The following is a 26,356-nucleotide window of genomic DNA, read 5'->3' as shown; positions in this document are numbered from 1 at the left end:
AATTTCTGGCTGCCTTGTAGATATTAGGTGGCAGGAAGTTTTAAAATCAAGACTGTCTACATTTTCAAATAGCCATGAAGTACTTAATATTCCAGGGTTTAGTAAGCTCTTTTGTTTGTGCTTCAGAATTTCATGCATATATTCAGTGTATTTTGCTTGTATCACTTAACAACCAGTCGCCAGCTCCTCAACTTCTGCCAAAGCCCTTCCCAATATCATGTTTTTTTTTCAGAATGCACTGTGCCTGACAGTGTTTCCCATATATGCATGGTGTAGAGTCTCCCACTGAAGCATAGGTAACATACCAGGGATGGCTTCCCTGAAGAAACTGGCTCTCCCTCTAGGAGTGTGAGGTATTTGTTTAGTTACAATATTATCAATGGTTCCTGAAATTTTATAAAATATATTTAAATTCCTAAGACACTAAAGGAAAACACGCTGACTACGAAAGTTCTTAACAATATAATAATTCATGGGAAAATTAAGCAAGAAAATTCTGCTAGAGAGTGATTGATGTGTGTGTGTGTGTGTGTGTATGTGAGAGAGAGACAGAGACAGAGACAGAGAAAAACATACAACGATATCTCAGGAAACTGAGAAAAATGCAGACTTCAGACTTAAGGTAACAGGATGAGAAAGATGATGACATACAGGCTACTAAAAGTAAGGAGAAACTGCAGTATCTTCCTAGATGCAGTTGTCAAGTATTGCTAACAATGGACGACTTTGTTTTCATATGGGAATTGGCCGAATCTATTTGTACACCTCCGTCTCCTTTGCAGTCATGTCGACTGACCTGCTCCTTTAATGTTTTCTTATGTGACTAACTAAAAGCAAACAGTCTCCAAATACAAAAAGAAATGGTCAGTACCCAACTAGACAACAGATGAGGTTAGAGAGGTACATAGACTGCTCTCTACTAAGCTTAGTGAAGATCGACTGAGCCGCACTATAGGGTCTGGAGTGCTGTTGACTGGGCGCACCAGGACACGGTAGCAGATCGGCAATCCCAGAGTCTGTCGTCCACGGCACACTCCCCGGCTCTTCCGCCTGGTGCTGTCCGCTATGGCACTTCTATTCCATTGTATCTGCCCATTGTATGCGCTGCTGGTGTCCTGAACCAATGCTATCCACGTGTCTGTACTTAGTGGATTAAAGGTTGCAGATTTACCTTTCCCCACTCTCCCGACTGCATTTCCATCAATTCGCGACCGTGCTTTGGAGTTTATTAAGGAATGTTAGTTAATGATTGGGTGGCAAATGAGACAAAGCTTTGTACAAAGCGTAGGGGATGAGAGATCGAACCAGTGACTGGAGGATTAGTTTTCAAACTAACAACAGAAAAGCATAAGGATGTTAGGTCTAAAAGACAGTAGCTCTCCTTTCGATATATCGCATTAGTGATGCTGGCTATGCGATCTGAATTTCTGCGCTAAACTGTATTCCCCAAAGATCCTGCTAAAGCTGTGGTATGGGTTGTCCCCAATGGATCATCAAAATGACGGTGTTAGAGGTAGAAGAATCTAAGTTCTTAGGCCTAGAGTAAATGGTTAAGTCACTGGGGGATCTGCTCCTGGGAAAGTTTACAGCGGTTTTCTAGGTAGCCAAGTTAATTAATTCACAGAAGAGTGAACTAAAAATTGAAGCCACAGACCTTGGGTATGCAAGGAGTTTCTTTTATAGTTTTGTGTTGTGACCCTGACAGGAGAAAGAAGAGATTCTCGGACTTAGGTTTCCATCACCATTGAGCAAAGCATACTTCTATTCTGACGGCTCGTCTTTAAGCATTCTCTCCTAGCAACAGAAAGTGCACTAAGGGAGACCGAGGCATGCACTCTTCCAGGAGAAGCAGGTCAAGTTGGAGGATCAGTACAGGAAAGTGATAAAAGACAGATGAAGATGTGACCACAGGCATAAAAGCTTCAGTATTCCCCCTTCCTGTGAGAAACTGTGGGACGTAAATTAAGTGCCAGATGAAGCTGAATAAGAAAAAGGACTTGACCTTTTATAACCGCAAGCTAATTACTTATTGGCTACTGACTGAAATACATTCCTGGGTCCTCTAGTTCTTTTTCATGTTGGAAAACTAGCTTGGTAACTCAGAGTCGTGACCTGAACAGACCCAAACCTGAGAATACAGAAATTAAGTACCACGATGGAGAAATGGCTCAGTGGTTAAGAGCACTGACTGTTCTTCCAGAGGTCCTGAGTTCAATTCCCAGCAACCACATGGTGGCTCACAGCCATCTATAATGAGACCCAGCGCCCCCTTCTGGCATTCAGGCACACATGGAAGGAATGTTGTACACATAATAAATAAATAAATCTTTAAAAAAAAAAAAGAAACAGGTACAAACACACATGGAAGAATGAACAGTGACTTGAGCCAATAAATGTGCAGCACTGGTAGAACTTTGCACTAACATTATCATTCAAGATAACATGAGAAATTTGAAGAAACCTGATTCCAAATTCATAATTTCTCAAGGAGCAACCATGAGACATCTGTATGAACTATATACTTTTGAGAATTTCTTTTAAATACTTCTGTGAGGAACATGATATCATGTTCTCAATAATAGAATGAATATATATGCAGACACGTACATATACACACACATATATCTTTCCTCTCTTGAAGATCCCCATGCCCTCAGTACCTTAGATAGTGGGGAGCTTAATAATTTATAAAGGTGTCCGCAGTGAACAGAATGGTATGCTCCAAATTCATACATGAATGTCCTAAGTCTTTAGGGTGAAAGTATTTAAGGTGAGGAAATATGAAGACCATGTGGGGTCTTGATAGAATTAGTACGCTTTGTGGAAAAGGTGAGAGCTTGCTCACTTTGCTGTGTGTAGACCTCTCAAAGAGGTGTTTGAGGCCAGGAAGATAACCCTCACTGGGAAATGCATTAGGTAACATCTTTGGTCTTGGATCTTGGACCTTCTAGGATCAGAAATTGTGAGAACTAAGTTTCTGTTGTTTTATTTATCTTGGCCATGTTAGCTTGTTGGAAAAGCCCTAGCATTCACTTTTAAACATGATATTTTTTTTAATTTAAGATAAAATAAAATTTGAAAAAAATATTTTCACAATTTTCTAGTATTGTGTTTGTCCTACCAAGTGAACAGTAATGCAAAATTAGGTTATTTTGTACCTAATTTAATGTATTTGTTGTGATATATTATACCCAAATGGGATAGATATGTGTATTTTGCCTTGCCAGGTTAAATCTGAAGGCTACTTATTATAATTTAATGTATCTTCATGGATATTGTCTTCAGAGCTCTCTAAGGAAGAACTGGGACTTAAAAATAGAAAAAAGCCGTTAGCAAGACCTCCTGGAGAGATCCCTATTAAAGCGCCATTGACATTTTGAGTAGGGATCCTAAAAGTCTTAAAAAGTTCAGGTGCTTCTCCAAAAGGGACTTGAATGTCTGGTCACTGAAACAAAAACATTGTTTGCAGGCAGGCACACTGTAGAAGAGGGGATTAGCCACATGGCTGGCATTCACCACTCACCTCAAGCCTAATCCTCACAGAGTGTAATACAGAGTAAGGCCATGTGCTGCCGGGGACCAGCCAACAACCCTGGAAACGGTCCAGCTTGCTCTCTAACTTTGGCACCTGTGACTGACCAGTTAGTGACTCAGAATGATAACTGGCCAACTAATTGTTATCAAAAAGCAAGCCAAAAAAATTTTCTATATTAATTTTAGAATTGGTTTGGGTCCTGATGTCTTTAAGTGGATTACTATTTATCTCTTTAAATGGCTTCTATATTATAAAAATAATATTTGTATCCATCTCATAAGTTGCAGTTGACAGAAATGATTGGTTCCCTAAGATCTGTGCCTCTGTTTCCATGGACTGCCCTGTGATTGTTTGCATGGATCCTGCCAACACCGTCTCTCTTGTACACTGGGTCCTCTCATTCTGCCCCATTTCCACAGGTCTTAGTGGTGGAATGGCAGGTGTTGAGGAGTTTAGGTCACGCTCATCACACTTTATAAGGAGGGAAAAAAGAATGAAAGAAAACCAACATTGATTCCACTGCCAGGGGTTTGTCTCCACAGCATTTTCACTGGTGAGGGATCTTGCTAACCAGGATGGAAGCAGCTGGTTTGCCAGTCCCACTCTTGAGGTACCCTGTTTTCTTTCTTTCTTTTTTTTTTTAATTTTAATTTTTATTTATTTATTAAAGATTTCTGCCTTCTCCCCGCCACCACCTCCCATTTCCCTCTCCCTCCCCCATCAAGTCCCCCTCCCTCATCATCCCTAAGAGTAATCCGGGTTCCCTGCCCTGTGAGAAGTCCAAGGACCACCCAGCTCTATCCAGGTCTTGTAAGGTGAGCATCCAAACTGCGTAGGCTCCCACAAAGCCAGTACGTGCAGTAGGATCAAAAACCCATTGCCATTGTTCTTGAGTTCTCAGTAGTCCTCATTGTCTATTATGTTCAGCAAGACATGGGATGTACTCACTCATATTTGGTTTCTAGCCGTGAATAGGGGACGTTGAGCCTATTATGCGTGATCCTAGAGAAGCTAATTAAGAAGGTGAACCCAAAGAAAAACATTTAGGCGATGAAAGGAGACAGAGACAAAGACCCACATTGGAGCACCAGACTGAAATCTCAAGGTCCAAAACAAGAGCAGGAGACAGAGCATGAGCAAGGAACTCAGGACCGCAAGGGGTGCACCCACACACTGAGACAATGGAGGTGTTCTATCAGGAACTCACCAAGGCCAGCTGGCCTGGGTCTGAAAAAGCATGGGTACCCTGTTTTCTAATGACTTGAAAGAAGAGCTGTGATTGACAGTAAATGTGTAAATGAACGAGAGCTCTCTAGGAGATGAACGCTTTGGAGCTTACTCTACACAGAACACAGATGAGAAGTTTTTCTGAAAAAGGAAGTCATCTTGGCCGTACCAATGGCAGTGGATACAAAGCCTAGACTTATAATATAAGGCTCTCTGAATATAGCTAATTCATTAATTTGTCACACAGCCAGTTAATGAGAGCAAGGCAAGATCTGGGTTTGGAAGGCTTGTGTGGTATTTAGAAATGAGCCACTAGGTTGGGTCACCTCATTCATATCTCCATTTTGAATGTATCTGTGATAGTTAAGTAGCAGTTCTATCCAAGAAAAACCTTCCATCTTGGAGGGAAGCTCATTCCTACACAGGATGAAAGAGAAATGACATAGTCACTGCATCCAGGAAATTCCTTATGGCACAGGATGTTCTAAGAGGAGGGGAAATATTCTATTCTTCAGAGAAGCTAGTTAAGCCCAGAAAATAATTAAAACAGTAGAGAATGCTCAAATACTTAAATAGTCTTAAAAAAAAAAAAAGAGTAAAGAACATAGAAGGAAGTCCCTGAAACTGACCAGCTACATTCGACTCCCTCGTCCCCGAATATATGTAACTTATAAGGACTGCTGAAAGTCTCTCAGAACAGCTGAGCTACCAGGAAGGGACACAGGCTGACTGAGCTGCTGGAAAAAGACTCACTCCATCCTGCTGCAGTGCCCTCAGGTTGTGCCCTGTGTTCCAGCTTTCTAGCTTTGTTGAGCTGTCTCCTATGCTGGGAAGGACTTTGGTAGCATAGTTATCTGGATCATTTCTGCTCCTCTAAGCATCCCCTTGTCCATATTCCTGCAAGCAACCCCAAGGAGACTAATTGGTTTACCAGACTGGACATTGTTGTGCCTAGTTTCCTATGTGAGGTTCACACCTCTCCAGGAAGAATGTCAACAACAAGGACCTTGTGGGAACATTTGTAATTAGCCTCCATGCCTTAGATTCATCCTATGTAAAATAGCTAGCATATTTTTCAAAAAATGTGTGTTCTCATTGCTTTCAGGTAAGCTGTGTCTGGCATGTGGTACATGTGGTACACATTTTCAATGGAGTAGTCATTATTATCATGGATTATTCCAGGTTCAGGTTCTATGCATATAGAAATCAATATACCCAGATTTATATAGTTTAGTAGGGTATAATGATAATAAAAAAAAATTAGCAAATACAACATAATGTGTGCTTTCCTCAGAGCTATAGCATTTATAGAAGATATTACCCTGTTGTGGACCCCCCTTGACAAAATTACTTCTTGCCAGGGTAGGGGCATGGGAACTTAGAAATATAAGTAAAGAATATGAAGATGCATGAAAAATATTAATAACAAATATTCCAGTGAATACTGAAACTCCCTGTGTTTATTTTTCTTATACCTTTTATACCCAATGTAAATGGGGGGGATGTAACAAAAGACTTTATTAACACCATACAAAGAACAGTCAATTGCTTTAACACTCTGAGACAGCAAATCATTAGCATTCTGATGTTTAGGCAATGCAGTTGCTCTAGACCACATATCCTTAAGGCAACCACTCCCAAGGTTCTTTTTACAGAAGAGAAAACAGAAGTCCATTTGCATATCCTGACCACCTGTCAGGATGGCATGGATTTTCTTGTATGAGCTATTTAAATGTTTAAATAATCAAGCAGTCACATCCAGAGTTGGGATGTGCAACTATGCTAGTCAACCATTTGAGCAACCTCCAACTGTCTTACTGGCAGACAAGGTGGAAATGGGCCCACATTTTTGAGCCTTCACATTACTCAATCTGAAATGAAAGATGTAGTGTCTCTTTCTTCTTTTGTGTGTGGGCATGTGATGTATGTTCATGTATTTGGATGTTTTTGGAGGCCAGAGGCCATCCTTGGGAGCTGTTCCTAGGAGACACCTCCATTGTTTTTTGAGAAAGGGTATCTCTGCATATGAAATCCCTTAACTAGGCTAACTGAATGCACAGAAAACCCCAGACACCCATTGTTCCCACCTTCTCAGCACTGCAGTTAAAAGTGCACAGACAAATCTGGCTTTTTCCATAAGTTCTGGGGAGCAAACTCAGATCTTCACTTTTGAATAGCTCGGTCTTCCTAGCTGAACTATTTCTCCAGTTCTGAGATGAAGAGTGTTAGGGTTTTGTATGTGTCCTGAGAGAAAAAAAATACTAAGACATGAAGAGCCAGAGTCGTTCTGGGGATGGTAAATGAGTGCAGCTCTCCTTAGAGACACTCTGATGTTGGTGTTCGCTGCTTTGCTGCCCCTTTCAAGCAGTGCTGCTCGACCTTCCTCATGTTGCGATGCTTGGTGACCCACAACCATAAAATGATTCTCCTTGCTGCTTCATAGCTGTAACTTTTTGTTATTTTTATGAATTATTATGTAAACATCTGTGCTATCTGATTGTCTTAGGTGATCCCTTAAAACAGTCATTTGACCCCTTCCCCCAAAGGGACCACAGCCCACTGGTTGAGAACCACTGTCTTAGCGATTGATGTTCACTTGCTGGAAAGTTCAATTCATGCTAGAACTATAAGCAATTTTGCAGAAAATATAAGAAAATGTAAATCTTATCTGGAAAGATTTTTCTAGGTAGACACACACACACACAATATAGTTGGTAAGCTGAAGTCCAGGCAGGACAGATATTCATGAGGAATTAGAAGTGCACAGGGAAGCTGCAATGTGCTATGGAGCAGGCCTTAGATACTGGTGGGCACAGTGACTGATGTAGAGCTGTGTGAGACAGCAGAGAACACAAGGATGGAGCTTGCTGGTGGCCAAGGGCAGTGCTAGAGTCTGAACAAGGGTGATGTCTGGACATCACTGAGGAAGTGAAGGAGCTCTGTCATGGGCACAATAGCTGATTGTTTTGTTGTTGACATAAATCAGCAGACTGCTGAATCTTTAAAGTCTGTCTGTCAGTTTCTTCATGGTGTGGATAAGAAACGGAGCAAACGGAGAACAAGTGATTTCCTAAGATTAGATCACTTCTGGGAAGGTGAGTTTACTTTGTGACCAGGTCAGACCAAAGCCAGTGTTCAGCTCCATCACACTTTTTAAGGCTACCAGACTCTGTCTCTTCAATTCATCAACCACTGTTCTCCAATTTCTGTAAATTTCCTTGTTTGTGCTTTCCTAGTTTCTGTTTTCTTGACACTCTCATTGGCTCCCTCTTACTTCTGGACCAACGGAGATATGTAGGAAAAATAATAGTGATTTAAAATCACTCTGTTAATTCACTTTCTCCAATTTGGTGTTTCCCAGAAAGCTTTTCCATCCCTCTTTCCCATCCTGTGCCCTCTTACCTGAAGGCTTGTATCTGTACTAACTCCAAGCTCCCAACTAACAATTTTCATAGGGTTCCCCCTTTTTTACCCACATAATTTTCTTTCCATTTTTGTTCCTCCTATAGATATTCTTATGTCTCTCCCTGCCCATACCCCCCCCCAAGTTTCCTTGTCTCTACAAAAAGAAGGTAACTTTAGGAATTCCCTCCTGCAAATGGAATTAACTAATCCATTTTCTCGCCATCCAAACCCATTCTTTTCCATCGTGATCCTCACTGTGCAGCCCTGTTCTCATTCATCTCACATCAGGCCTAAAAATATCTTCTTGCTTCCATCCCACCCATATTTAAGCAACATGAAATCTCTCTTTCCGCTGCATGTCTATGTACGGGCATCCTTCTGAACCCTGACAGCATACTGTGTGTGTGCAGGGTGTGGCGCCGGGCCCGAGTTTTTGCTCACTAAAGACATTTCATTCATGCATTCGTTCTCTTTTCCTTATCCCCACTTTTCTTTTCCATCTCTTCTATTTATGAAAAATTTGCTGGTTTAGGCTTTTTTTAATTCCTCCCTTTACCCCATTCACCTTTGTGAAGTAGCTAGTCCAATAAAATATACAATCTCTCAGAAGATGTCCATAGCTAATGCACTGAAAAATTTTGCTCACCGGTTGATTTTTTTTTTGAAGAAATGTAGCAAAAGCATCATTTCTAGGTTTCTAAATTGCAGGGAAATATAGAAATGTGAATAGTCTTTCCTTCTCTTAAACTTGTGGATGAATAAAAGGTTTCAGTGTTGTGGAAATTAGTACCAGCTCTTAAAGTGACATTGCGTCACTGCCTTGCTCTCCCTCTGTGACTGCAAAGTCAACTTGTACAGAGTGCATAGAGGCCACAGAGCAAAGGCTTTCATGCTCTGTCTAGCATATGGCAGCTGCAAAAACACATGGTCTGGAGCACCAAGGCTGCTGCTAATGTCTTTCTCCAAAGATGCAGATGTGCATTTTCAATGCATGGATCTGTAGACCCTGAAAGCATGAGTCGGGCTGCTAGAGGAACACTGGAGAACTGTGTTCTTTTATTCTTGCAGACACAAGGCTAAACTGTGTTTTGGGAAGTCAAGTGTTGTGTGGAACAGACACATTTCTCTGGCTATTGCAAGTGGCTTTGCATAGACCGCACGACATACTACTTATTGCAAGCTGTGGTGAACATCAAAGGCACACTCAGGTCATGCCTATAATTGCACATCCTTATTTTTATTACTAACTTTGAGTATTAGAGTTTCTCTGGAAGGAAGGAAAGCAAGCTCTCAGGCATTCCGGGCATCTGTGACAGAGACAAAGAAGTACAAGTACGCTGGTGAAGGAGGGAGCCCCATTTCTGCTTCAACAGACTACTTTGCCTGCTCTTCTGTTGAACGTGAAATGATTTGTTGGTGCTATTAGAACAAATTGACCCAACCATCGTAGTATGTGTGTATTCTCTCTGTTGTAATCCCTTCTCAACCCATCATCTCTAAAGGTTTACACAATAATGATGTTATCATCTTCAGCCACATAACTAAACATTATCCCTTGACAACACCAGAACCAAATGATGAGCACATTTGTTTACATTTGCGGAGAATAATTTCCATTCTGAAGCATTGCAGCTTTTCCTTGTCTTTATGTAAAATACCCCACTTCCTCCTGAAGAAGCTGGTCTTTGCCCAAGGATTTTTTTTCAGAGTAAAATTAAGTTGGGAAAAGAGGACCATAGAGTTAAAAATAACGTTTGCTTCGTGTTCCTAGCCAACAATGTTAAGCACACCTACTTAACTGCTTATGATGGAAGAAGTTTTATCTTTTGTAAAGAAGAAAGCAGGCTTTGCTTTAAAGGGTAAAGGCTGTTGAGCGAGAGGGTGACTGTTTTATACATCGGAAGGCCAGAAATTCGGTCAAAGAATGAAAATGCTCTTGAAACTAATGAGTGAAACTGTGATGTTTTACACATTAATATATTTGATAACCTAAGAGAATCATTGAGAAAAAAGTTTTATACAAAGACTCCATATTTGGGTAAAAAAAAATCACATGTTCAAGTGCAGTTTTTGTAACGGGGAATTTGGCAAACCATGCATTTCTGCAGTTTGTGGACTGAGGGAGAATGACTCGGGGCAGAAATATGTCAGCTTTCCCTTTTCCTCTCAGGGCAGGAAGGAAGCATCAAGGCAGCCAGGATGATTTTCAGCCATGTCCTTTGATATTTGCCACTAGCATTTTAAATAATTGGTTAAAAAAATATTATCCAACTCCCGCTTACCTGCCCATGCGGTGTGGCAAACCCGTCTGTCTTCCTTCTCTAAGTGAAAGTCTTTGTAGAGTTTTCAAACACCTGCAGGGCAGGTTTCCCCAAATGCCTCAGCTCAGCTGCCCAGAAGGAGGGAAGAGGATGAGGAGGGGAGGGGTTACAGAGTGAGCCTAGCATCCTCCCCAGGTTCTGACCAAGGTTGTTGCATAGTTTAATTACCTCCTTTGCCTTGGTGAGGGCAGAATACATTTCAATTAGCGCAGCTTCTGCTGGCAACAGAGGTTGTTTCAAGGGAAAAGAAAAACACTGTATGCGAAAATAGATTTTCTTCATTTTTTCCTTTGTTTCCTGCTTATAGTATGCACTCGCAAAGGAAAAAGTACACATATACAAACAAGGAAAATGTGTTTCTGATACTCATTCAATATTGAAATAGGGTTGGATTTGATTTGGCCTTTCCACTCCCTAGCTCCTCTGATTAAAAAGAAATACATCTTAACAAATGCAGGTAAAACAGCATATTTCTACTTCGTTACACTTTGTGGTAGAATATCTAGTTAATAGTGTCATGCAATCCAGTCTTACTTCATTAATCTTTTTTCCCACATAGAATAAGATTAGAGGCTTTTTTATTTTCATTGTTGTTGTTGTTATTGTTGTTTTTCTCTTTTTGCAGTCAAAAGCAAAGCTGTATACTTATTGCAGTGTTCACTTTTTTTCCCCAAGAAAGAACATAACATGAATGACACTGAACAAAACATCAAGGTTTTGTTTTTTATGTTTTATGAAATCCAAACTTTTAAAGAGGAAAATACCAGTAGAAATATTAGAAGCTAATATCATCCCGATCTTGAAGCGGTGGTGCATTTACACGAAATGCCTGGAGGAGATTTTGACAGCTTTGAAGAGATTTGGATCAAAATAGCTTGACAGTTATTGCAAACACATATAATTGGTTAATGGGAGTTGAAACCCTTATATTATAAGACCTAAAAGCATATGGAATGACTTGTTTTCCTGCAATACATACTGGGGTGGTCACTGATCAAACTATCTTATTTTGACTGTGCATACACTGTCCAGATTGCGTGTTTGTATTTTTCATAACACTCACGAGTATTTTGCTTTTAATGACACAGTCTAACTAAAGTGTAGCCAGAATGGTTTTCTTTTTCTGCTCTTTTAGCAAGTTGTCTTCATTTAGAAAGGATGTCATTAAATTCACAAAACTTTAAAAGGTATTTGTGTACTATATCTTTAACAAAAATTATGCTTGTAATGTTTTGCTAATTTTTGTGAATATGTAATTTTGTTTTGCTTCTAAAGTATAACACTTGTGGCATTTCTGATCTGATCCCCCTGGGAACTGCACATAGGTGTTTGGGAGCGCAATCGGAAGGGGCAATTATGTTCAGGGGATTTGTCAAGGAACAGAGCCGAAGGAGATTAAAGTGGCTGTGATGGTTGTAGGGGTCGCAGCCTTGATTTTGAGCCAGGACTTACTATCACTGTTTTAATTGAGCCTGAAAACTTAAAGGCTATGATGTAGTCGCCACCCATTACCAGAGAAGACATGGCTCACTAATTGGAAGTGAGAGATCACAGGCTTCTTCCAGGAACAAAGATGACAAGCAGCCAAATATGAATGGCAGTTCATTAAAGCAAATGTGCAGAGAAGAGCAGGACGTAATTGACGGGAAGCTTTTCTTTTTATATAGCTCAGAAATATGAATTCCTCACTGACTCCTTCTCAAAGGCACGAGCACTATTAGTTTAACCTTTGTCTTAGCTTCAGGATTGTTGTAAGATGAGAGAAATCTTTTCCATTATTGATGGAGAAACTTTCCATGGAAGATACCTTTATATTTATCAAATACATTTTGAAAATTATGTTGGTAGTGTTCACACACCATGCTACTATTATTGCTATATCGCAGAAGAATTAAAAGCCAGGGAAATGCATGTGTGTCTTCTTGTCCAGGACACAGCAGCAGGCACACTGCAACGTCCAACAGGATGGACGTCTTTTGATGGATCCAGTTCTTTCCTACCACATTCTCTTGTATGTACAAACTTCAGATAACAAAGTGCTCATTTCAGATGCTATTAAGTAAGACTAAGTTTGCAATTAAAATAATTTGTGGTGGTTTAAAAAGAGGCATGTATTTTAGGCTTACGTCTTCATCTCAAATTAATGTCAAGCCCAACTATATTTAAAACATAATTAACTGATTCTTTTCCATTTCTTGCTTTAAAATTATATAATGTAGAAACATTCATTTTGGAATATGCTAGCCATGTCTTTGCTGTACCATAGCTAATGTCTATGCACTTCCTGGTGAATGAGCTAGTATTAGGCCTACGTTTCAAGAATTTTTTAGTTTTGAACTTTTCTAGATGTGGATTAAATTTTAAAACTTCTGTCATAAATATATTCACAGATGTTTTTTGAGGTTGCTAGCCAGACTTCTTTTCCAAAGATTCCTTCTTCTTTGATGAGGCATGTGTGTGCGTACGTCCTCCAAGTATGGGATCTAAAGGAGGTCATACTTGGAAAAGGGAAGGCCAGCCCAAGTGACCATCACCCGGCTCTGCAGCCACTGACTCTGAGGGACTCTGAGAATTTAAACATTAGAACTAGTGTCCAACAGTTGGGACAGATACATCTACAGAAGACTCCTACACCCAAGGCTCAGGCAACAGTGTGAAAGAGGGGAAGGAGAGATTTCAGTGCCAGAGAATCAGGTGCTTTGCTCTAAGACTGTTTCTTAGCCACACCAGGGACATAAAGTCTCACCAACATCACTGCTCAAACATGTCCAGTGTCGAGAAGTCGGCTCTAAAATCACGCATACAAATGACACTATGTAGACTCAGCATGATATGTTTGGGAATATTTGTGTATATACAAATCCATATTTGCGTGCAATGATAACTGGTGGAAAAAGATTTGAATTTGAAGGAGAGAAAATGAGGCTATATAGGAGGTTTAGAGGCAGGAGAAAAGAAGAGAGAAATGCAATTAAAATGTAACCTCAAAAACGACCAATTTGTTTCTCTTTTTTGGTTTTCTTCTAAATTTTGTTTCGTTTTGGGGAGGGGGTCGCAAGGGCAATGGACAGATGTGGGGGTTGCGGATGGATGTGATGAGATTCATGATGTGAAACCCACAAACAAGCATTAAACTATTTGCTCTAAAAATCTAAAATAATACGCTGCATAGTACATGCAAAAATTTTAAAAAATTAAAGCTTTAATTAAAAAAAAAAGCCAAAAATGAACTATTGGGCAAATATGTTTTACAGGGTTTAAATACTTTTTGGTTCCCATTTCACTAATAACTGACTTTTAGGAGGTTTTTTACATGTGAGGCAAAGCATCGCATGCTTTTAGCTCAGGCATTGCTGATATATTGCTGATATTGTAGGCTTCCTGGTCAGGAAATCCTAGTCAGAGTTTGCAACACTCAGAACAACTATAGCCTCTGATGTAGCCTTGCTATTAGAAAATCGAAGTTGACTTTCCTCCTCCTCCCAGCCTCGGTGATGAACAGGTAGATCCCAGCCCTCTCCTGCTTAGGACCACTGCGCTTCCGTGTTGACGGGATCTGATCCATCAGACCTTTTGAAAGTGCCCACCAGAAACAGACTACTGAGTCATTGGGACTAATTGGGACTGGTAAGATTAGATTCAGAAGAAAATATATCATCCGAATAATTGGAGGCTTCCATTGACTTGGTATTCTAAAATATCTGCTTTATGTCCCATTATAAAGTAAACACATCTAAGACTCAGTCTGCAAGCATCCCTGTGTAATATGATGCTAATTTTCTGTCTCTGAGATGAAATAGCTGAGACAATGAATTATGGAAGAAAGTGGGCTTATTGGAGTTGATGGTTTCACAGTTTTAGGACACTATAATGATACCTACCTACTGGCCTTCGAAATGCAGCTGTGTGCCTTGTAAAAATGACATGTTCAAATCAAACAAGTGCATGAGTTCTCAAGAAATCGTGATCTCTAAGTGAATTAAAATATGAAAATTTGCTTGAATATCCATTAGAAAAATATTGATCAAAAGAAATTAATAAATTTTAGGTATTGTTACTTAAGTGGGCACTTTATTCTTTGTAAACATTAACTATTATTAAAGTAATGATTTAATTTTATTTCTCTAAAACAAATATTTATTTATTTCTTAATTAAAGATGAAATGGGTTTGGCAGGAGCATATCTCATGAATAAGTTTCTGTTTGAGTTGTTAAAAGCTATCTCAACATTCATTCAGAATACTGACAGCAGCTCTCAGGAATGTGCTTCTTAACATTTTTTTTTCTCCTCAGATTACTATGTTGATATAACCCAGTCTTGATCTTTATGGAATGTCAAAGAGAGATCAGCCTTATTTTCCGACTAGTATTGACTTGGGATTAGATGGCAGTTAGAATATTGTACCCTGTCTGGCATCCTTGACGTTCTGGCAAGCTTACATCCAAGCTTGTGAGTTCTGAAGGGTGTGAGTAAGTATGTGCCCTTATTTAACAGCATATTTCTGTAATAGAAACTCTCAATCCTTATGTCATACTGGAATTATTGGAGCATAAGAGTGTCTAAAAATCTCGGTGTCGGACCAAATACACCTCTCATTCCTGAGAGACAACTTAGGGATCAGAATTTTTGGGCTTCTGGCATACTTCAGTATGCATTCCAAAGGAAACTATTGTTCTAGAATTAATGAAGACAAGATCAAAATTGGCAAAAATAATACCTCCATGCAACAAATGCAGGATTTACTAAAAATATAGCATTTCTTTCAGCTGGATTGAGGGGGAACCAAGTAAAATTTCTACCATATTGTGTAAATTTTGACATCATCCAGACATACATTCATGAGTCAGAGATACGCTGCATTGGTTCCAGAATACTGAGATGTACGTAAGCAATTCTGCTGGCCTTTTCCTCCCTATGGTGGGACTATAGCAAATACATATAGCAGGACATAGAAACTTGACCCTTGGGGCACTATCACAAACCCTATAATTGTGTCAGCTTCTGACTCTCCCATTCTTTCTGCATGAACAGGTTTCTACCCTATTGTCACCCCTTTCTTGTCACTCGGGAAACATCACCCTTTGTGTCCATCTCATTTTATAGTTATGCCTATTGATACAGGATTACATCATAATCCTTCACAGGGCTTTCAAAATTGTAATAAGATCTTCTGAAAGGAACATCAAAGTGGCATACTTCAGAGGCAGAAGTAATTCCAAAATGATTAAATGATTAAACAGCTGATCTTAAACTTTATCACATGAGTGACTATGCTTACTATGCCCTTAATACATTAAAATAACTACTAGTGAAACAAAATGAAATTTATCATCTTCCAAAATATAGTGAGACGTGACATAAAATTTGTCTGTGATATCACACATGCAAGCTATATAAAATAGTAAGAACATAACAAAGTAAATACTGTAATTATTAGAATTTGCTTCAGAGATATGAAACCTTCAGTGAGTCCTCATGCTTTGGCCGAAGAGAACTGTGTCATTTAGTCAATAAGGCGTTTAGTTAATGTATTCAAATTCTTTAATGCTTCCAGTATAACTAAAAATGGTAAAGGTCATTTAATAATTTAAGTACAGAATTTTGTCAATACATGGAAAATCAAGCATCTTTGGTAGTATAATTGGTGCTTTGCCAAACAGGCTGAGACCTGATTATTCTGAAATGGCAATATGTTGATTCCTAATTCACATAAGATTGCATTAGTAGTAAGAACTGAATCTAAAAACTCTTTTCTCCATAATATTTACAAGTAGTTTTAGCTGCCATCTTCATTTTCCTGAATGGAATATTTATGAAAAATTTACCATGAAAGTTTAATACCCTTGCATTAGGATGGTAAGATCCTAGTCCTTAACCACCAAACATCACAGAGAATTACATCATAGCCTCGTCACCTTGATGGCAACCCTCAGGCAAGGAGGGTTAATTCATTTGCTCTTTGTTCTTGACAATGATAGAAAATGAAAATGGACTTTTGTTCCCAATTTCATGTGGAATTTCTTTTCCCAGATATAGGATCAATGACCTTGCCAGGAGGATCCAAGATTTTTTTAAATCACATTTGACTCCATGATGAATGGCCAGCTAGCTACCTGGTTGCACGCATGTGTTCGGACAAAGTCATGGGCTGGGAACTTGACAGCAATGTGTTAAAGTATTTTACTTTTGTTTCCATCTGGCAGGAAGAATATTTTCAAAAATTCAGTTGCTAAGTTCAGTGGTAACATTGGAAAAGAAACCAGTGTCTTGGGCATATTTGGCAGATTACTGTTTGTTTTCAAGGATATGTTATCCTCTCTCTCTCTCTCTCTCTCTCTCTCTCTCTCTCTCTTTGTGTTGTTGTATTGACTTTTTTCTATAACCCATTTTCTTATAATGCCTTTAAGCTTTTTTTTTTTTTATACTCGTCAGGAGAAAGAGTGAGTTTTAACTGAAAATATCTGTCCTCCTCTGACAGCATCAATGGATATATGTAAAGCATAAATATTATTGGATAAGTGTATGAAATATGTGAAGCAATGTACTTCCAGGATCTCTGCTTTATGCAAACTAACAAATATGTTCCATACACAAAAGACCAGCCAGTATTTCGTAATTCTTCTGTTAGGTTTATTGTAATATGAAAACGCGTGATTCACTCAGATCCTCAAACACCTGTTCTCAAGTGATGTGTGAGTTTTAGAAGTTGCTGAGTTTCACTGTGAGTGAGTGTCTGTCTACAGGTATGTGAAACGGAACTATGACCACCAATAGAGAGAGGGGAAGGGTCACGACCCATGCAGGCTGCTGTCTCTCGCAGAACCTACCACAGCACAGGGGAGAGGGAGACTATCCATGAATATAAGTCCCCGCCCACACTCCTGGATTCCAAAGAATGAATGGGTGGTCTTCTTCGCTACTGTTTGCTTTGTGACAGGTTATAAACAACAGGGTTTTCTGGGAAGGGAATCAGTGCTAATTGAGAACTTCCACAAGAGGAGAATAGGAATTTGTTAACAACTTGGTTACTAAGGCAACTTTTGTGGGAGAAAGCCACTGGTGAATTGTCCATACCATGGCAGCTTGTCCTCTCTCTTCACATCGCTCTCTGCCTCTGTTAGGAGAACCTGCCCACCCAGGGGGCCGACTCCCCACTGGGAGGCAGCTAAGGTAATGGAAGGCCTGTGATTTCACAGGGAATCAGGTTTCTGAGGCTGAACAGCATTTCCAAATGATCCAGGTAATTACAAATACCCCCCAACCTTATTTCTACATCCAGATAAACACGCACCAACAGTATTCTTTCCTCCCTTGTTGTACTGGGGGCAGTTGGTTCCATTTCCTTTTAATTACCAGAATATACAGGATTATAAAGCTGTTCCTCTGTCTTCATGGATTTGAAATTCAGTTATAATTTCCTCATTTTTGTAACTCTGAGAGCGATGTGTTGTTACTGTAGAAAGTGTCCAAGTTGTGCAGTAGCCATTACTGTATGATAATTACACCAACTTAAAACCTATAGATATTTAAAGTTACAAACGCAAGACTGAACCCTTCTAATACATCTAGAAGCCACTCATAGGAAAATTTTTTTCAGGATTAAATTGTATGGGTTTTGGAATGATTTATTTTCATATATGTGAAAGTATGGATTTTTATTGGAGGTCTAGAAACAGCCCTAAAAGGGGGTTTGGGTGTGAGGCCAAAAAGCCACATCAAACCATCCACCTGTATAAAAATGGACTCCTCTTCCTCCTCCTCCTCTTCCTCCTTCTCCTTCCTCCTCTTTCTTATTCTTTTAGAAAACACCAAATGGCGTATGATGTAGGTGCAGAGGGAGGGCCTTGAGGACCCAGGGCGCAGGATTAGCGGACAGTTTTGTAGAGGATTCGGTGGAGGTCTTAGAGGCCATGGTTGTGATCAAGCCTACAGGGCTCGTGGAGGTAAAGCCAATGACAAGGAATGAATCCCTTTCATCAAGCTGTGTTGCATGATGTTCAACATGAAGTTGAAGTCCCTGTAGGAGAGCTACCTCTTCTCCCTGCCCATTAGTAAATCTCTTGGGTTCGTCCCTAAAGGATGAGATTCTAAAGATGGATGCCCTTGCAGAAGCAGACTCGGGCTTGCCAGGGTACCAGATTTTGGACTACAGTGTTCATGTTGGTTTTGGTGCTAAGTGCCCCAAGAAGGTATCCACTGCCATCTGAGGGGCCATCATCTTGGCCAAGTGTTCCATCATCCCTGTGTGCAGAGGCTACTGGGGTAAGAAGATTGGCAAGCCCCACACGGTTCCATGCAAAGTGACAGGCCGTTGTGGCTCTGTGTTGGTGCTTCTCATCCCTGCCCCGGAGGCACTGGCATTGTCTCTACTCCTGTGCCCAAGGAGCTGTTGATGATGGCTGGCATTGATGACTGCTACACATCAGCACTGGATGCTCAGCTTGTATATTATACACAGGTGAGGCGTGGACAGGGTTCTTGCATACAGGGGAACATGGAGGTGGAGGCAGGGTTGTTAGATACAGCTGAACGATGAGGCAGGCTAGATTACCGCAGGAGGAACTGCTTCTCTGAGGCAGCAGGCTGTGAACATAGAAGGGGTAAAGCTGTGCTTGGCATGTTCTGCAAGGTCGATATTTGCACCAGGACCCTAAGCAAAGCTTTGAGTCCCCTCTGAGCACCTCACTGGGTAGGGAGTGTCTTGGCCACGCTCACTGGACTAGGCACGAGGATGTGGGGGGGGGGAGGTTGGACAACGATGGACTCTTCATGTCATGGTTTCCGAGTCAGCACATTTTCACTGAGGCCCTCACTTCAGGGCTTTCTCTTTTCCTCACAGAAAAAAATGTTCTAAAATTCTAAGTTTTCTCACAAAGAGCATGAAATACTGACTATAGAAGATGCTAAAGCTTTTCACATATGTTCCAAACTTCCTTAATCTACTTTTTGATTATCATCTTACTGTATATTTTTCCTTAGACTTCTGGAACTCTCGTTGCGTCCAGGAAACAATGAGTTGTCAATAGCAGGTTAAATGTAGACTTTGGGTCACTTTTCCTTTCATGTTGAGTAAGGAGGGTCTGTTGTGGATCTGACTCTGCCTTTCTTGTTGCCAGTTAGTGCCAGAACTGAACTTGTGCGTCTAGTATAATGTCTCAGAAGCCGAGAATCTTCCTTGTTTGCCTTCATAGCCAGAACATTTTGTGGTTAAGTTTTTACTAACACAGTATGCTTTTAAAGTATTTATTGCTGAATAGGTTGATTATGCCTGATAATAATTGCTGCTTAAAAAGCAAAATTGAGGAGAAAATCAATTTACTTACAGAAGTAAAGAAATATCACATTAAAATACCATTCTAACACTGTCAGAATGGAAATGTTGCCTTTTAAGGAAACACCTTCCTTTATTTCTCATCTTATCTACGTGAAACATAAGAGTTTGAAGATCCGGCCCCTTAGTTATGACCCAATCAATGGACTAGAAGGCAATGTGTCTTAATCACACAACATTAAGACAGAGCATCCCAAGGTGTATGACAACATGTTTAATTTCTTCTAGAAGATAAATTGAAAATAAAAGTACATAACCCAGGGCAGATCAGAAAAAAGAAAAGTACTTAAATTCTAGTCAATGTAGTTTTAGTTAAGGTGTCTCGGAGCCACAGCTGTTCTGCACATAGCAATAGACTTTTTGTTTGCTTTGACTCATTTGCATGAATTTATAGACACATACATGTACACACACACACACATCAAGTGTAGAATCCACACTTGATCTACCATATGAGAGCGACTATTTGGTTCCTACATTTCTGAGCTTTCGAGACAAAGATTAATGTTCTAATTGTCAAATCTATCTATCTTCCTGGAAATGTCATAATTTCATTTTCTTTACAACTGGGTACAGTATATATATATATATATACAGTACATATATATATGCTACATTTCATCAGTTTCATCTGTTATTGCTTATTATTTAGGCTGCTTACAGTTTATAATAGCAATAAATGTGGATATGCAATTATCTTTGTGGTTGGATATGGAATTCTTTGGGTATGTGCCAAGGAGAGGTATAATTAGATTACAACTGTAGTTCTATTTTTTATTTTTATGTTAATAAAATTTCAATTTATATTAAATTAATTATTAACTTTTTAACGTCTCTATCAGTTTACGCTGCGGCCAGCAGTAAATAATGGTTTTGCTTCCCCACATACTCGACAGAATTTGTTGGCACATTTCTTCATGAATTGGGTAAGGTGGTATCTTGAAGTAAGTAGTTTTCAAGTGCAGAGAGGTTGGACGCTTTTAAAAATGTCTGTTGACCCCTTCTCATCCACTTAGCCCTTCAGATTCTGTCCCCACGATGCCTACTGCTATGTTTTCTCCCATTCTCCCCATCTGCTCCATACAGAACCATCTTCATGCCTCTATTGCTCCTTTCTGACTTGGATTATGCACTTCCAAGACTAATCAGTATTTTCAGGAAATCTAGTCATACTATTAGAGTACTTGAAACTCATTCCTTCCAAGTTTAGAGTAGAATACCCTAGATACAAGGTCCTCAAGGAACATGGGAGCACCTCCCTGGATCCCGGTCTAGAGTACTGCTATGACCAACACCAGGTTCACTTCAAGAAGTTGTTCCCATAAGAGTCCTTCATTTTGGTCTTTATTGAGATAAAATATAGTCAGAATTAAATATAGAGATGGTATTCTTAAATACCAACTTAAATAATTGATGTATGTTTCAGGAATATTAACTATATCGTTTGGGGTTTTGTTCAGTTGAATGATTTAAATTCACGCATTTGTATACATGTTTAATTCATGGATAGACAATGATTTTATGTAAACATGTATCCAGAATTCAGAGACCAAAAAAAAAATCACATAAACTACTATATAATTATCATGTATGTAAAATGGCTCAAGGAATTTTAAATTTAGAGTTATCTTTTGACCTTTAAGAAAGAAAACACTATTTACTGTCTATTTTTATTTCATTGTCTTTGAAAGTAGTGAATAATTGAAAGTTTAGTCCGCTGCAGGGCCTTGCTGTTGCCATTGACTTGGAACACAGAATTTAAAGGTTCAATGAATGCATAAAAGGCTAAAATTGTCCATTACAACAAGAATCATGGCAATCCCATGTCCACATTGTTTAAAAGATTAGTTGCTAGCATTTTGGCTTTTTGCACTACTTGGGATGCATACATGCAAAGCAAGCGCTGTGTCAATAAGCTTCATTCTCAATACCCCAATTCCTTCTGCCTTTTACAACTCAATCATTTCCAACATTATAACTTGCGGTTAGCAGTCAGCTGCCATGTCTGTCAAAATCATCAAAGCATGATGCAAGACATAGTTTCCATTTTAGCTGTGAAGTTGGAATTTTTTAGTGACTATTGCCACATTTTATTTGTGTTAATAATGACTTTGGTCGAATAAACTTCAGGAGACACTGAAGAAACTCATTGATTTGAAAATAATGACATGTTTCATTACAGAATCAAAGTTGCACCAAGTTCTTCCTTGGTGGTTAACAGTGGAACAAGAAGTGTGTATTTAAGAAGGAAGCAAGTCTACTTAAATTTGTGGGTTAGATAAAACGAGGGCTCAGCTCCTGCATCTTGCGTCTTACACACAGAAAGGCAGCACCTGAGTCCATTGTAACTGGAGAGAACTTTGCTTTAATATATCGATGTCAGCGAGGTTTAACACCGTGAGCCCTGCAGGTTAACAAGAAAGGCCCGAGAGGAAATGACTAAATCCTCTGTGCAAATCTTCATTGACAGCTGATAATTAGCATGCAGCCTAGCTATAATAATTAGTTCCCTCTTTAGAACATTTCCGGAGGAACTCGGAGTTGGTACATTTCGTTCTGTCTTGTTTCTTTGTCCTTCTCTCCCCAAGTGGTTCGTGTTATTTTTAGGGTAGAAAGAGCTCAAGATGTCACTGTCTCCCCGAGTCAGCACTGCCCATTATTTATAGCATTTTGTGTGGATTGACTGGGATTTGAGTCCCTTTGTCCCTTTCTTCCTGTATATTTTGTTGCTTTTCTCCAGACAGCTTGAAGCGGCTGGAAGGGACAAAGGAACTAGCCACTGCTTGGTAAACATGCCAACTCCATGGCATATCAGAGGCTAAGATTAGAGAGAAACGTCCTTAAGGGGCAGGGGAGCTCCGCCTTGCCGGTACTTTGCCTGCCTTGGTATGCACCAAAAAAGGCTTTGAAACTCTGTAGCTAATTAAGAAAAGCTTAACTCATTTTGTATAATAATAAAATTTATAAAACTGAATATGTCATTAACTGTTAGATAAAAGTCATGTAAAAACCCCCATATCGTTATGGGACTGCCTGAAAAGGCAAATTAAAGATAAAATTGATATTAAGCTGATTTTTTCTGTTGTGTTTCTATTTTACCTATATCAAATTGAAATGTTAAACTCAGGGAGAACTTCCACTCTAACTGGTACTCTCTGTCAGCTCTGACAAAACCCTTCTGTTACCGAGGCAACAGAATCCCGTCACACGGGAGTTTTCTCAGTAAACTGTAAAATACACATTTTATGTATCATGTATCAGCTCATTGTTAACAAAGAACAAACTTTTAACAATTCAAACAATCATTTTGCTTCTTGGTGTTGAGAACAAAATGGAGTGACTGAGTTGTTTGAACTCACAGTGATGATTTCATTTGCATTTCTAAGTTCTGTATTTTTTAATTTTTTGAGGATATACTATGAGAATATCTTTTCCCCATTCCCTCTTTTCCATTCCAAGCCCAATATAGCCATCCTGGATCTTGTTCAAATTTATGATCTCTTTTTTTCTTTATTTGATGTTAAATACATAAGTATATGTATATAGGAATATATATATATATTTCTAAAACGCTCCAATCAACTTCTCTTGCTCAAATTTTGTACCAAAACCAACCAAACAACCTAAGCTATGTACTGAATTACTATAATTTCCCATTTTTCACATATAGAAAATAGAGTTTTTCTGAGAGGCAGTTATGTTGATTAAATGAAATAATATTTTTTTGGCCCTTACTAAATCACACATGACTGTACAATTAATATGTATCTACTTTTATTATTACTTTGACACTCAATTCTTCCAGTATGAAGACATTTCATTGCAAAATGGAAGCATTTTATATGTCTTTCTCTTTTACTTGTGAGATATAACTCTGAATTTAATTAATTGATTTATGTTCATTATAGAAAATTTGAATTAAATAGAAATGTTCTATGAAATCTTAGAAGCCATATTTTCATTAGTTTTTAATTTTTAAAATTCTATTAAGATTGATATTTTATGCTAATTTCTTAGTAAGACTGATTATATTCAATTATTCAGACTGTTATTATTAAAACACAAGCGATAATACTTTATTAAAATAGTATCTTCAACATATTAAAAATACCACAAATTTAATTTCTTGAATATAAATAATTTTCTTGTGTTTCATATAAATACTTTCTTTAAATTCTAGTAATTATTTTTGGGGTCTTTACCAAGCTTTACACTTTAATTATTGACTGATTTATGTTTAGAATACCTGTTTTACAAGTCCAAAATACTTCAACTTTTAGCAAATGCATGTGAATGAAGTAGAGAGACTGGATATGGGAATCAGGCCTTTTATATTTATTTATTTATTCATTCATTCATTTATTTATTTATTTATTAAAGATTTCTGCCTCCTCCCCGCCACCGCCTCCCATTTCTCTCCCCCTCCCACAATCAACTCCTCTTCCTTTAGCAGCCCAAAGAGTAGTCAGGGTTCCCTGCCCTGTGGGAAGTCCAAGGATCTCCCACCTCCTTCCAGGTCTAGTAAGGTGAGCACCCAAACTGCCTAGGCTCCCACAAAGCCAGTACGTGCAGTAGAATCAAAACCCAGTGCCATTGTTCTTGACTTCTCAGCATTCCTCATTGTCCGCTATGTTCAGCAAGTCCGGTTTTATCCCATGCTTTTTCAGACCCAGTCCAGCTGGACTTGGTGAGTTCCCGATAGATCATCCCCACTGTCTCAGTGTGTGGGTGCACCCCTCGCGGGGTCCTGAGTTCCTTGCTCGTGCTCTCTCTCCTTCTGCTCCTCATTTGGACCTTGGGATTTCTGTCCGGTGTTCCAATGTGGGTCTCTGCCTCTGTCTCCTTTCTTCGCCTGATGAAGGTTAATATCCAGGAGGATAACTATATGTTTTTCTTTGGATTCACCTTCTTATTTAGCTTCTCTAGGATCACGAATTATAGGCTCAATGTCCTTTATTTATGGCTAGAAACCCATTATGAGTGAGTACATCCTATGTTCCTCTTTTTGGGTCTGGCTTACCTCACTCAGGATAGTGTTTTCTATTTCTGTCCATTTGCATGCAAAATTCAAGAAGTCATTGTTTTTTACTGCTGATATGTATACTCTAATATGTATATATTCCATACTTTCTTCATCCATTCTTCCATTGAAGGGCATCTAGGTTGTTTCCAGGTTCTGGCTATTACAAACAATGCCGCTATGAACATAGTTGAGCATATACTTTTGTTGTATGATAGGGCATCTCTTGGGTATATTCCCAAGAGTGGTATTGCTGGGTCCTGGGGTAGGTTGATCCCAAATTTCCTGAGAAACCGCCACACTGCTTTCCATAGTGGTTGCACAAGTTTGCATTCCCACCAGCAATGGATGAGTGTACCCCTTACTCCACATCCTCTCCAGCAAAGACAAGAAGGCAACCCACTGACTGGGAGAAGATCTTCACCAACCCCACAACACACAAAGGTCTGATCTTCAAAATATATAAAGAACTCAAGAAACTAGACGTTAAAATGCTAATTAACCCAATTAAAAAATGGGGCACTGAACTGAACAGAGAATTCTCAACAGAAGAAGTTCAAATGGCCAAAAGACACTTAAGGTCATGCTCAACCAACTTAGCGATTAGGGAAATGCAAATCAAAACAACTTTGAGATACCATCTTACACCTGTCAGAATGGCTAGAATCAGGACTTTCTTATCTCTCCAGAAGGGTCAACAGCTCTGACAAGCCAGGTGGTAGTACAGAGAAGATAGCTCAAATCAATAAAAGATAAATACAATTTCAACTTCAGCAGATGTTTGTTCTCCAACATTTAATAATATTCTACTGACTGTCTATAAACATCAAGTCAATTTTTTCAGTCTGGTAGTAATACAGACTATATGACATCTGACATTGAGTACGTTTGACTGCACAATTGAAGCAGAGCCTTCGTGGTGACTGCTTTGGTGTTATATAACTATAGGGACCACATTGTTTGTCACATGATTCCACACATAACTACAGATGAGTAGTTGATGCCAAGTAGGATGATAAAGCAATCTGCAAGAAGCCAGCTATGTATAAAATGTAAACACTGAGCCAGTTACATTATGAGTAGAGGAACTATTGTACAATGACGAGTATCACTCAACAGGGGGCCAACAGGCATATTTGACCATGAGGAAATTAATGAAGAAACCTCAGCAACAGTATGCTGAAGCAATGACATTTTAAAAAAAGAGGGGGGAGAAAGAAAAGAGGAAGGAAGGAAGGAAGGAAGGAAGGAAGGAAGGAAGGAAGGAAGGAAGGAAGGTAGGAAGGAAAGAAGGAAGGAAGGAAGAAAGAAAGAAACTAAAATGGAACATTTCCTCAGAGATCAATTATATGGTCTTCTCTTCATTTTTTAATTACAAGACCTAACTTTCTGCACTAGATTCACATTACCTAATTTATTTTCTATGCTTCCAAAAGTTATTGTCCTGAATATTATGGTCATTTGTGACCGTATGCTTACTTTTGTAGGGCTGAATTTTGATACAAACCAATTGGTT

General features: G+C 39.1%; 1 protein-coding gene across 1 annotated transcript in view; it reads left to right on the top strand.

Annotated features, from left to right (window-relative positions):
* The window catches only part of Sema3e (semaphorin 3E), a 228,093-nt gene that overhangs the window by 100,075 nt on the left and 101,662 nt on the right, over window positions 1-26,356 (top strand). The gene's annotated exons all lie outside the window — the stretch shown is intronic.

The sequence above is a fragment of the Chionomys nivalis genome, chromosome 26 (genome assembly GCF_950005125.1).
Source record: "Chionomys nivalis chromosome 26, mChiNiv1.1, whole genome shotgun sequence".
Lineage (NCBI taxonomy): Eukaryota > Metazoa > Chordata > Mammalia > Rodentia > Cricetidae > Chionomys > Chionomys nivalis.
The sequence above is the reverse complement of the archived record's forward strand: the minus strand, read 5'-3'. Positions and strand labels throughout refer to the sequence as shown.